Here is a 12,378-nt window from a genome sequence, read left to right on the forward strand (position 1 = left end):
CCAATTCTAATTCTTCTATGATGGAGTCCTTGAAGGATGGTGGAGAGAATAGCTGAATTGGAGCTTTGTAATAGAGCTCTGTGCAACTATGTATAACTGGAAATCATGTAGATGCTTACTTCTAGATGTACATATTGCATACAGTGGGCAGTGATGAAATTGATAGTAGTATAGAATATGTTGAACTGGCGGGATAATATCTAATGTATAATCATTGCATATGAGGACTATAAAAAGGTTGCAGAGAAATCCGAGAAGGCGTTCACCAGACTTGACTGCTGAGTCAAATTCAATCCTTTGCGGCAATACACTGAATATTTATGCATATAAAATATGTTCTAATGTGCATTTATATATACAATAACATCCAGTATACGATCTACATGTGTATAACTATATTTGTTTTGTACATATTTCATTGACCTATGGCTGTCACATGGATTGCTACCAAATAAGCTTTAATGTGCCAGAGGCATTGCAGCAACATGAGTCAGGGGGAGTTATATTCCACTCAGTAAGTTACTTGCCTACATCGCTAAATGTAAATATTACAGGCAAAGCTATATAGTTAGATAAGCAACAGGGTATTTCATCATTCCTACTATACAGCATCTATGGTGGGAATTTGAGTTGACCAGTAAAATAAATCATATAAAGATGTAGCCATATTTATCTTGACTTTAACACATTAAATACACAGTGTCAAGAAACTTTAACTTGACTTTTTCAATGGCTTTTGTTGTGTGATATCACGCTACAAAAAGTTATGGGTCAAGATAAACTTGGCTACATCTGTATGTCGTTTGCATGGTCTTCTATGTGGTTTTCTCTAGAAACTAATTTTTTTTCCATAAAAGAAAAACATACTGCTGCTGCAATTGGTTTTCAATGATCTTTATTAGGGAAAACAACCGAAGTCAATGAACAGATGTTCAGTAAAACATGGGGGAGAAGTAGGGTACACCAGCACTATATCCATAAAGGCACATAATTAAGTGTTCTCTTTTGGCCATGTAAAGGTTCTATATAAATATAATATAAAATCATCTAATTAATTTTAATGGCAAATATAAGGAATACAATTAAAACCACAAATGAAATCTTAAAATACCAAGTCATATTGCGTATCCTAGGACAGTAGAGTTCAAATGCCCGCAGTTTCTTTGTTATTCACTGTTCTCTGTTGTGATGGCATTACCAATAAAAAATGATCTCTTGCACTCTGGCAACTGGGAGAGGGGCTATCTGGAAACATCAAAGGCTTCGACCAACTGCTCCACGGAGACAGGTTCCAGCAGTCAGTACAACAAGCAAAGAAACAATGGCCTCTCCGTCCCACTGAGGTATCTTTTTGTAACAGAGCATGTTTTTCACCCACTTTCTGAAATGAAGCTACTTAAATGGGAAGGACACATTCTGCCCACAGTTGTGTCACCGAGGCTTCTTGTGAAGCGGATATGGCCAGTTACAGCAACATAAATCAAGGCTAACCATACATGAGCAGCTGGCACATGTGCTAATAACTATAATTGTTAATCATGTCAATTTCACACCCTTCAAGTGTAAGCCCAGTGTTTTCTCCAGGACGCACATCTCTGGCGCCTTGAGCTATTTACGGTATGAAAATATGATGTGTTAAAGGTCTTGAATAATTGTTGTATGACAGTATTGATCAGAGTACAATTGCGTTTGTAGAGCATTATGACCTAACAAAAGTGGTGTCCTTATCTTCTAGAATATATCATTGTCAAGCATTTTCTATTGTCAGTGAAAGCTCTGAATTACTTTCAACATATTGCTGAGATTCTAGCTGTTAGGACACTATTATTCCAGGCTGACGTCCATGTTAGTACATCCACTTTGATGTATTCCTTATACTTCGGAGAAAATCAATGTTTATATTTGTAGATAGATAGATGGATAGATGGATAGATAGATAGATCGAACGAACGAACGAACGAACGAACGAACGAACGAACGAACGAACGAACGAACGAACGAACGAACGAACGAACGACGAACGAACGAACGAACGAACGAACGAACGAACGAACGAACGAGAGATAGATAGATAGATAGATAGATGATAGATAGATAGATAGATAGATAGATAGATAGTGTAATGATAGGGGTAGGGAAATGGACAAGTGAGCCCTAATCTACCTGCCACTCTGTCCCTGCCTACTTGCAACGACCCGCCCTAGGCGACAGGGTACAACTGGGCGGCGGTCCCTACGCTCAGTAAGTGCACGAGACAAACAGACAAGGGTACACAAAGCTAAGGAAAATGGGGCAGTTGCCCACGGAAACACCATGAGCAACAAGAGTGGTGAACGAGCCGAGTCAAACCAGGAGTGCACGAGGTACCAAACGCAGAGCAGAAGAGTAGTCAGTAAGCCAGGGTCAGTATGGAGCAGGATCAAATAGTCAGAAGCTGTAGCTGGGCCAGGAAACCACACGGGAAGAATCACAAGCAAGGAGGAACAGGAAAGGCAGGTATAAATAGACAGAGGGCGGGAGCTAGCTGAGTCTGGCCAGGCTGCGATAGGCTCTCCCACTCCTAAGCCTGCCAGCCTGAGTGGTGGAAGCTGGAGTCAGTCTCAGAGAGATAGACTCAGGTGAAGACGGATTACCTATGGAAGTTAACCCCGAAGCTGTGCCTGGCAGATCCTTTACAGATAGATAGATAGATAGATAGATAGATAGATAGATAGATAGATAGATAGATAGATAGATAGATAGATAGATAGATAGATAGATAGATAGATAGATAGATAGATAGATAGATAGATAGATAGATGAGAGAGAGGTAGATAGATGTAGATTATCTAGATAGATAGATAGATAGATAGATAGATAGATAGATAGATAGATAGATAGATAGATAGATAGATCTTATTTTATTTTTTAATGGACGCAATAGTCATCCATGTATAAATATAGCGTTTGTGATAGAAAAAAAACAAGATAAACCCTAAATTTATTTTTATGGTCTTGAGATTTGGACATTGTAGTCATCATTCTTCAAACCAGACTAATACAATTTCCCTTTACCTTCCCCTCACTGCCATGAGAAGAAGAAAAGTGGCAACATCTATGAAAATCTGCAGTGGATTACAGTCTCAGCCACTTGGACAAATCACACGGAAATCATAGCATGCGATTTAATGTACAGTAGAAGTGGTAAAATCCGTAGCAAACCCTGCAGCAAAAACGACACATTTCTGTCCCGTGTGAATCCAGCCTTAAACTGAATGTCCACATTTAAACACCATTTTGTTTGTTTATTTGTGTTTCTTTTTTCTAAATTAGCCCTAAATTTTGTGCTGATTAATTCCTTAACCCCTTAGTGTCTAAGCCTGTTTTGGCCTTAAGGACCAGACCATTTTTTTCAAATCTCACATGTATCACTTGAAGTGGTAATAAATTTGAAATGCTTTTATTTTTTCAAGCGATTCTGAGAGTGTTTTCTCGTAAAAAACATTGAACTTTAAGTTAGTGGTAAAATTTGGTCGACACATTCGGTGATTATTTATGAAAAACATCAAAATTTTGAGATAAATTGCAAAAATTAGCGGGTTTTTTTATTTAAATGTATCTGCTTGTAAGACAGATAGTAATACCACACAAAATAGCTATTTCCCATATGTCTGCTTTATGTTTGCATTGTTTTTTTAACGTCCTTTTATTTTTCTAGAACGTTACAAGGCTTAGAACTTTAGCAGCAATTTCTCATATTTCCCAGAAAATGTCAAAAGCCTTATTTTAGGGACCGGTTCCTTTCTGAACTGGTTTTGAGGGCCTTATATACTATAAACCCCCTATAAATCACCCATTTTCAAAACTGAACCCCTCAAAGTATTCAAAACAGCATTTAGAAAGCTTCTTAACCCTTTAGGCGTTTCACAAGAATTAAGCAAATTAAAGGTGAAATTTACAAATGTCATTTTTTTTTGCAGAAAATCAGTTTTAATCCATTTTTTTTTTTTTTTGTAACACAGAAGGTTTTACCAGAGAATCGCAACTCAATATTTATTGCCCAGATTCTGTCGTTTTTAGAAAGATCCCACATGTGGCCCTAGCATGCTACTGGAAGGAAACACAGGCCTCAGAACCAAAGGAGCACCTAGTGAATATTGGGGCCTTATTTTTATTAGAAAATATTTTAGGCACCATGTTGGGTTTGAAGAAGTCTTGTGGGGCCAAAACAAAGAAAACACCCTAAAAAAGACACCATTTGGCAGACTACACCCTTACATTAATTTATTAAGGGGTATAGTGAGCATTTTGACCCCACAGGTATTTTGCTGAGTTTAGTGTAATTAGGCTGTGAAAATGAAAATCAGATTTTTCCATTTTCACAATAGATAAAGGAGAAAAAGAACCCCAACATTTGTAAAGCAAACTCTTCTGAGTACGGCAATACCCCATATGTGGTAATAAACTGCTGGGAAGGAGCGTCATTTGGCTTTTGGAGCTCAAATTTTGCTTGTTCGTTTTTCAGGTGCCATGTTTCATTTGCAAAGCCAATGAGAGGCCAAAACAGTGGAAACCCCCAAAAAGTGACCCCATTTGGGAAACTACACCCCTTAAGGAATCTATCTAGGGATATAGTGAGCATTTAGACCCCACAGGTCTTTTGCAGAATTTATTGGAATTAGGCCGTGAAAATGAAAATCTTCAATTTGTTCCACTAAATTGTAGAAGGTCTTCATTTTCACAAGGGATACTGGAGAAAATGCCCCCAAACATTTGTTAAGCAATTTCTCCCGCTTACTGCTATACCCCACATGTGGTCATACTCTGCTGTTTGGACACACGGCAGGAGCGCTATTTGGCATGCAGATTTTGCTGTATTGGTTTTTGGCCACCATGTCGCATATGCAAAACCTCTGAGGTACCAGAGTACAGTGGAAGCCCCAAGAAGTGACCCCATTTTGGAAACTGCACCCCTCAAGGCATTTATCATTTGCCTGGACATGACAGGGCTCAGAAGTGAAGAGCACCATGTGCATTTGTGGTCTGTTTTGGTGATTTTCACAGCATTGGCCCATAATTGCAGGGCCCTGAATAGTAAAACAAACCTCCAAGTAGTGACCCCCATATTAGAAACTATACCCTTTAGGGCATTTTAAGGGGTGTAGTGAGCATTTTGAATCCACAGGTGATTCTACATTAGAAATTAGTGCCCAGCGGATGGTGAAAAGTGAAAATTGCAATTTTCCACTGATATGCCATTTTAGCGCACTATATGTTATGCCCAGTTTGTGCCACTGAAGATAAATACTGGTGTTTGGGCACGCTGCAGGATTCAGAAGGGAGGGAGCGACATTTGGCATTTGGAGCGCAGATTTAGCTTGGGAGTTGTTCTGTTTGGGGTTTTACTGGTATTTCAGTTTATAATGTGGGGGGCATATGTAATCTGTGCAGAGTACATCAGGGCATGATAAGAGGGTATAATAATGTGGTAAATAAATAACCTGCATATGTATGGCCAGTTTCACCATGCGCTATAAATTACATTTTACTTTATTCTGCAGGTCGATACGATTACAGCAATACATATAGTTTTTTTTATGTTTTACAGAGTTTGCACAATAACATCACTTTTTTGAAAAATAATTAATTTTGTGTCAGCATATTCTGAGAGCCATAACTTTTTTATTTTTGCGTTGACAAGGCTGTGTCAAGACTTGTTTTTTGCGGGACGGCATGTAGTTTTTATTGGTATTATTTTGGGGTATGTGCAACTTTTTGATCACTATTTATTTTATACTTTAGAATAGCGATTCTGTCATTGTTTTTTTTTTAGTGTTTTTTTTGCGGTGTTCACCGTGTGGGAAAAATAACATTATAGTTTTATCGTTTGGGTTGTTACGAACGCGGTGATACCAAATATGTGAACTTTTTTTTAACGGTTTCATTTTTTTTCCTATAATAAGAGACTTATTATAGGAAAAAGGCAGTTTTTAATTTTTTACCTTTAAACATTTTTATATCTTTTTTTTGTCCCACTAGGGGACTTGAACACCTACACCTCTCATCTTTACTCTAATACATTGCACTACCCACGTAATGCAATGCATTAGAGCTGTCAGATATTCACTGACAGCAAGCCTATTAGACTCCGCCTCCGGGCGGGGCCTAATAGGCTTCTGCACATGGCAGACCAGGAAACCATTTTTGGCCTCTGGTTCCCATAGTAACGATCGGCATCCGTGCAACCACATCGCAACAATGCCGGTCTCCTAGAAACAACTAAGATGCCGCAATCGCTTTTGATTGTAGCTTCTAAGGTTTTAATGGCAGGGAGCAGAGCTAGCTCCGTTCCCTGCCGTTACAGCAGGATGTCAGCTGTAACATACAGCTGACAACCTTCAGGCTGATGGCGCAGATCTTTCATCTGCGGCCGGAAGCCTTTTAAGCCCTGCCTCAGGGCGGGGCCCAACAGGCCGCCATACTTGGCAGACAGGGGGCCATTGTTAGGCCTCATGTTGCCAACAGCCGATCGGCTAGCGTGGTTACCCGGCTCTTTTAGCTGGGTAACCATGCTGCAATACTGTGATTGGTCAGTCCCTACTGACTGACCAATCACAGTGATCGCTGGCGGCGCCGCGCCAGGATTGTTCCCCGACGAGTCACAGTGACTATCGGCTGTCTATGACAGCCGATGTCACTGTTCTGTCACCATGTATTTTGACATGGTGACAGAAAAGCACCATGACTTAACTGTACTTCATGGTGCCTTAATGCAGGGCAAACCATGACGTACAGTTGCGTCAAGGTGCGTTAAGGGGTTAATATATTAAGCTCTTAACCCCTTAAGGACACAGCCTGTTTTGGCCTTCAGGACACAGCCGATTTTTTCAAATCTGACATGTGTTACTTTATGTGGTAATAACTTGGGAATGCTTTCACCTAGCCAAGCGATTCTGAGATTGTTACTCATGACATATTGTACTTGATGTTAGTAATAAAATTTGGTCGATAAATTCAGTATGTATTTGTGAAAAACACCAAAATTGTGAGAAAATTTGTAAAAATGTGCATGTTTCTTAATTTAAATGTATTTGCTTGTAAGACAGATAGTAATACCACACAAAATAGTTACTAGTTAACATCCCCCATATGTCTACTAAATGTCTGCATTGTTTTTTGAACGTCTTTTTATTTTTCTAGGACGTTACAAGGCTTAGAACTTTAGCAGCAATTTCTCACAATTTCAAAAGGCGATTTTTACAGGGCCAGTTCAGTTTTGAAGTGGCTTTGAGGGCCTTATATATTAGAAAGTCCCCATAAATCACCCCATTTAAAAAAAATGAACCCCTCAAAGTATTCAAAACAGCATTCAAAAAGTTTCTTAACTCTTTAGGCGTTTCACAGGAATTAGAGCAAAATAGATGTGAAATGTACTAATTTCATTTTTTTTGGCCAAAATTAATTTGTAATAAAAACATTTTGTACCACAGAAGGTTTTAGCCAAGAATTGCAAATTCATATTTATTACCCTGATTCTGCAGTTTTTAGAAATATCCCACAGAATATATTTTAGGCACTATGTCAGGTTTAAAGAGGTCTTGTGGTCTTGCTCAAATTTTGCTTGTTAGTTTTTCAGGTGCCATGTTTCATTTGCAAAGCCAATGAGAGGCCAAAACAGTGGAAAGCCCCAAAAGTGACCCCATTTTGGAAACTACACCCCTCAGGAAAATTATCGAGGGGTATAGTTAGCATTTTAACCCCACAGTTTTTTTGCTAAATTTATTGGAAATAGTCTGTAAAATTGAAAATCCACCTTTTTTCTGAAAAAAAGTTTTTCATTTTTTACAAGGAATATGTAATGTCGGGGTAGGACGACAGACAGGTGAGCCCTAATCTACCCGCCACTCAGTCCCTGCGTACTTGCACGGCCAGTTCTAGGTGATGGCATACAACTGGGCGACGGTCCCTACGCTCAATAAGTGCACGACAGACAAACAGACGAGGGTACACAGAAGCTAAGGGAAATGGGGCAGTTGCCCATGGCAACACCGTGAGCAACAAGAGTAGTGAACGAGCCGAGTCAAACCAGGAGTGTACGAGGTACCAAACGCAGAGCAGGAGAGTAGTCAGTAAAGCCAGGGTCAAATTGAAGCAGAGGTCAATAGTACTAGCAGGAACCGCAGAGCAAGGAAACCAGACAGAATCAGAGGCAAAGGAAAAGCAGGAAAGGCAGGTATAAATAGACCGAGGGCGGAAGCTAGCTCCGTCTGGCCAGTCTGTGATAGGTTCTCCCACTACTCCTCAGCCTACCAGTCTGAGTGGTAGCAGATCGAGTCACTCTATCAGACCTAGGAGCAGATGCAGACTGATTAATCACGGGCGTCGACACAGAAGCTGTAACTGGTAAATCCTTTACAGAATAAAGGAGAAATAAAACCACAACGTTTTTAAAGCAATTTCTCCCGATTACGGCAATACTCCAAATGTGGTAATGAACTGCTTTTTGTACCCAGAGCAGGGCTCAGAAGGGAAACAGCGCCATTTGGATTTTGGAGCACAGATTTTGCTGGAATGATTTTCGGTGCCATGTCGCGTTTGCAACGTCTTGGAGGGACCAAAACAGTGGAAACCCCCCCAAAAGTGACCCCATTTTGGAAACTGCACCCCTCAAGGAATTTTCGTAGGGGTAAAGTTAGTGGAATAAGGTCAGCTATATAAACAGATGGAGCGGGCTGCACAGGCGGGTACTGTAGTAATAATGGGAGATTTTAATTACCGGGATATTAATTGGTGTCATGGTTCGGCTTCAACTGCAAAGGGGAGACATTTCCTCAACCTGTTGCAGGAAAATTTTATGGGCCAGTTTGTGGAAGACCCGACTAGAGGTGAAGCTCTGTTGGATCGGGTAATTTCTAATAAGGCAGATCTTGTTGGGAATGTCAATGTCCGTGAAAACCTCGGTGATCACAATATAGTTACATTTTACCTATACTGTAAAAAACAAACACAGGCTGGGAGGGCAAAAACACCTAATTTTAAGAAAGCCAATTTCCCTAGGATGAGGACTGCAATTCAAGATATAGACTGGGAAGAACTAATGTTAAATAATGGGGTAAATGGGAGATTATCAAATCTACTTTGGGTAATTATAGTGCAAAATGTATTCCTACAAGTATAAACAACTAAAATTAAATCCCACATGGCTTACACCTTCTGTAAAAAGAGCAATACATGACAAAAAAGGGCATTTAAAAAATACAAATCTGAGGGTACAGCTGTAGCCTTTTTAAATTATAAAGAGCGTAATAAAATCTGTAAAAATTTAATAAAATTAGCAAAAATACAAAATGAAAGGATGGTAGCCAAGGATAGAAAAACAAATCCCAAAAAAATCTTCAAGTATATAAATGCAAAAAAGCCAAGGTCTGAACATTTAGGACCCCTAGATAGTGGTAATGGGGAGTTGGTCACAGGGGATCAAGAGAAGGCAGAGTTACTAAATGGGTTCTTTAGCTCTGTATATACAACAGAAGAAAGAGCAGCTGATGTAGCTGGTGCCAGTGTTGTTAATATATCAGTTGATATACTGAATTGGATGAATGTAGATATAGTCCAAGCTAAATTAAACAAAATAGATGTGCACAAGGTCCCGGGACCAGATGGAATACACCCTAGAATTCTTAACTCCTTCCTGACTGCCCACTGTCTTTTGACGTCAGGCGCTGCAGGTCCCCAGTCTACGATGACGTCTTTTGGCGTCACTGTAGATCAGGCTGATGAGCGCTCGTCTGAGCGCTCATCCTCTAAGCAGTAGCTGTAACTAACAGCTCCTGATCCTAGAGAAGCCTCCTGAACACAGCTGGGGTCGGAAAAAATTCGGACCCCAGCTGTTTAGCCCTTTGATTGCCGCGGTCCGTGACCGCGGCATGATCAAAGGGAATTCCCCTCTTTGATCGCATTACCGAGATTCCGGTGATGCGATCAAACACAGGGGAATCCCTCTGCAGTCAACCCTGGGGACCCAGAAAGGACCCCAGGGCTGTCTGTTCCGTTTGCCTGCTGTTCGGGTACACTATGTGCTGCACTAACAGCAGCCTGTGTCATAGTGACACAGTGTAATGTATTAGCATACAGGAGTAAAAAAAAAGTAAAAAAAGTAATAAATAAAGTTATTCCTTAATGGGATTTAAAAAAAAAGTAACAAAAAATAAATAAAAAAGTCATTATTTTGCATAAAATATATTTTATTGCCCCTACACTAAAAAACAAAAAAACATACACATATTAGGTATCTATACGACCGTAATAACCTGAAGAATTAATCTAATGGGTTATTTAGCATGAAACGTATACGGGATAAAAAATAAGAAAAACAATGCCGAGAATCACTTTTTCCTATATTCACGCTGTAAAAAAATCTTTTTTTACCGCCAGACTGTGGGTTGAAAAAATACTATTTCTCTCGCATAAAACAAGGACGCATGCAGCCACGTCAATGATGAAATAAAAAAGTTATGGCTGCAGAAAGGCAGAGAGGCAAAAACAGAAAAATGTATTTGGTCATTAAGGTCCTTTCAGGCCCGGTCATTAAGGGGTTAAAGAGCTTAGTTCAGTTATTTCTGTCCCCCTCTTCATAATATTCAGAGATTCTCTAGTGACTGGTATAGTGCCAAGGGACTGGCGCAGGGAAAATGTGGTGCCTATTTTCAAAAAGGGCTCTAGGTCTTCCCTGGGTAATTATAGACCAGTAAGCTTAACATCCATCGTGGGGAAAATGTTTGAGGGGCTATTGAGAGACTATATACAGGGTTATGTGACAAAAAAATTGTATTATAAGTGATAGCCAGCACGGTTTTACTAAGGACAGAAGTTGTCAAACTAACCTTATCTGTTTTTATGAAGAGGTGAGCAGAAGCCTAGACACAGGGGCCGCTGTGGATATAGTGTTTTTGGACTTTGCAAAGGCATTTTACACTGTCCCTCATAGACATCTACTGGGTAAATTAAGGACTATAGGTTTAGAAAAAATAGTTTGTAATTGGATTGAGAATTGGCTCAAGGACCGTATCCAGAGAGTTGTGGTAAACGATTCCTACTCTGAATGGTCCCTGGTCATTGGCGTAGCTATAGAAGTCGCAGTGGTCGCAATTGCGACCGGGCCCCAAAGCCAGGGGGGCCCACGGCCCCCCGCACCACATCAATAAAAAGTTACTATAGTAACTCGGGCCATGGGCCCCTGTTACTACAGTAACAGACTTTACTTACCTTCCTGGTTCCGGATCACAGCGGAGGTCCTGACGTCAAGTGCTGTGCGCAGACAGACCTACCGCCGCGGCTGAAGAGGAAGGTAAGATTAGCCCTGACTGGCGGGGTCCGACTCCCGGGACCCGCCAATCAGCTGTTTTGAAGGGGCCGCAGCACTCGTACGAGAGCTGCTCCCCTTCATTCCGGTCACTTAATTCCGGTAACACTGTGAATCGGTGTCGGCGATTCACAGTGTGAGCGAGTAGTGAAATGAAGAGGAAGCAGCTCTCGTACGAGTTCTGCGGCCCCTTCAAAACAGCTGATTTGCGGGTCCCGGGAGACGGACCCCGACACATCAGCTATTGATGGCCTATCCTGTGGATAGGCCATCAATCTTTAGGGACTGCACAACCCCTAAGCCTATGATGTAGCAGGCTTAGGGGGCCCATGAGACAGGATCACAGATTGTGTGATGCTGTCTGCTGGGCCCTGTATCTAAGCCAATCACATGGTAGGCTTAGGTACATGGCCCATGTGTGATCCTGTCTGCTGGGCCCTGTATCTAAGCCAATCACATGGTAGGCTTAGATACATGGCCAATGTGTGATCCTGTCTGATGGGCCCTGTATATAAGCCTACCACACTGTAGGCTTAGATACAGGGCCCCAGGACACAGTAATCTTATACTGTATAAGATTACTGTCTGCTGGACCCTGTATCTAAGCCTACCTTGTGGTAGGCTTAGATACAGGGTCCCACAGACAGTATCACACATGGGCCCTGTATCTAAGCCTAACACATGTGTTACTAATCGTTTTTCTTGTGTGTTTTCTTACAGGTTCGGTCGTTCGACTACGTCGGATTCCAGGACTACTTCAATGACGGCTTTTTCTTAATTATAAATAAAGTGGTTAATGAGGGTTGTGTGTTTTTTTTTTTATTCTAATAAAATATTTTTTCTATGTCTTTGTTTTTTTTTATAATATATTTCTACCGCCTTACTAATGGCCGCCCGGCTGATTGACAGCATCCATTGCTAAGGCGGGGCTTAGTGTTAGCCGGTGCAGAGGCTAACACTAACCCCCTTTATTACCCCGGTACCCACCGCCACCAGGGGTGCTGGGAAGAGCCGGGTACAATCCAGTACCTGACCAT

Source organism: Rhinoderma darwinii, chromosome 4 (genome assembly GCF_050947455.1).
Source record: "Rhinoderma darwinii isolate aRhiDar2 chromosome 4, aRhiDar2.hap1, whole genome shotgun sequence".
NCBI classification, from domain to species: domain Eukaryota; kingdom Metazoa; phylum Chordata; class Amphibia; order Anura; family Rhinodermatidae; genus Rhinoderma; species Rhinoderma darwinii.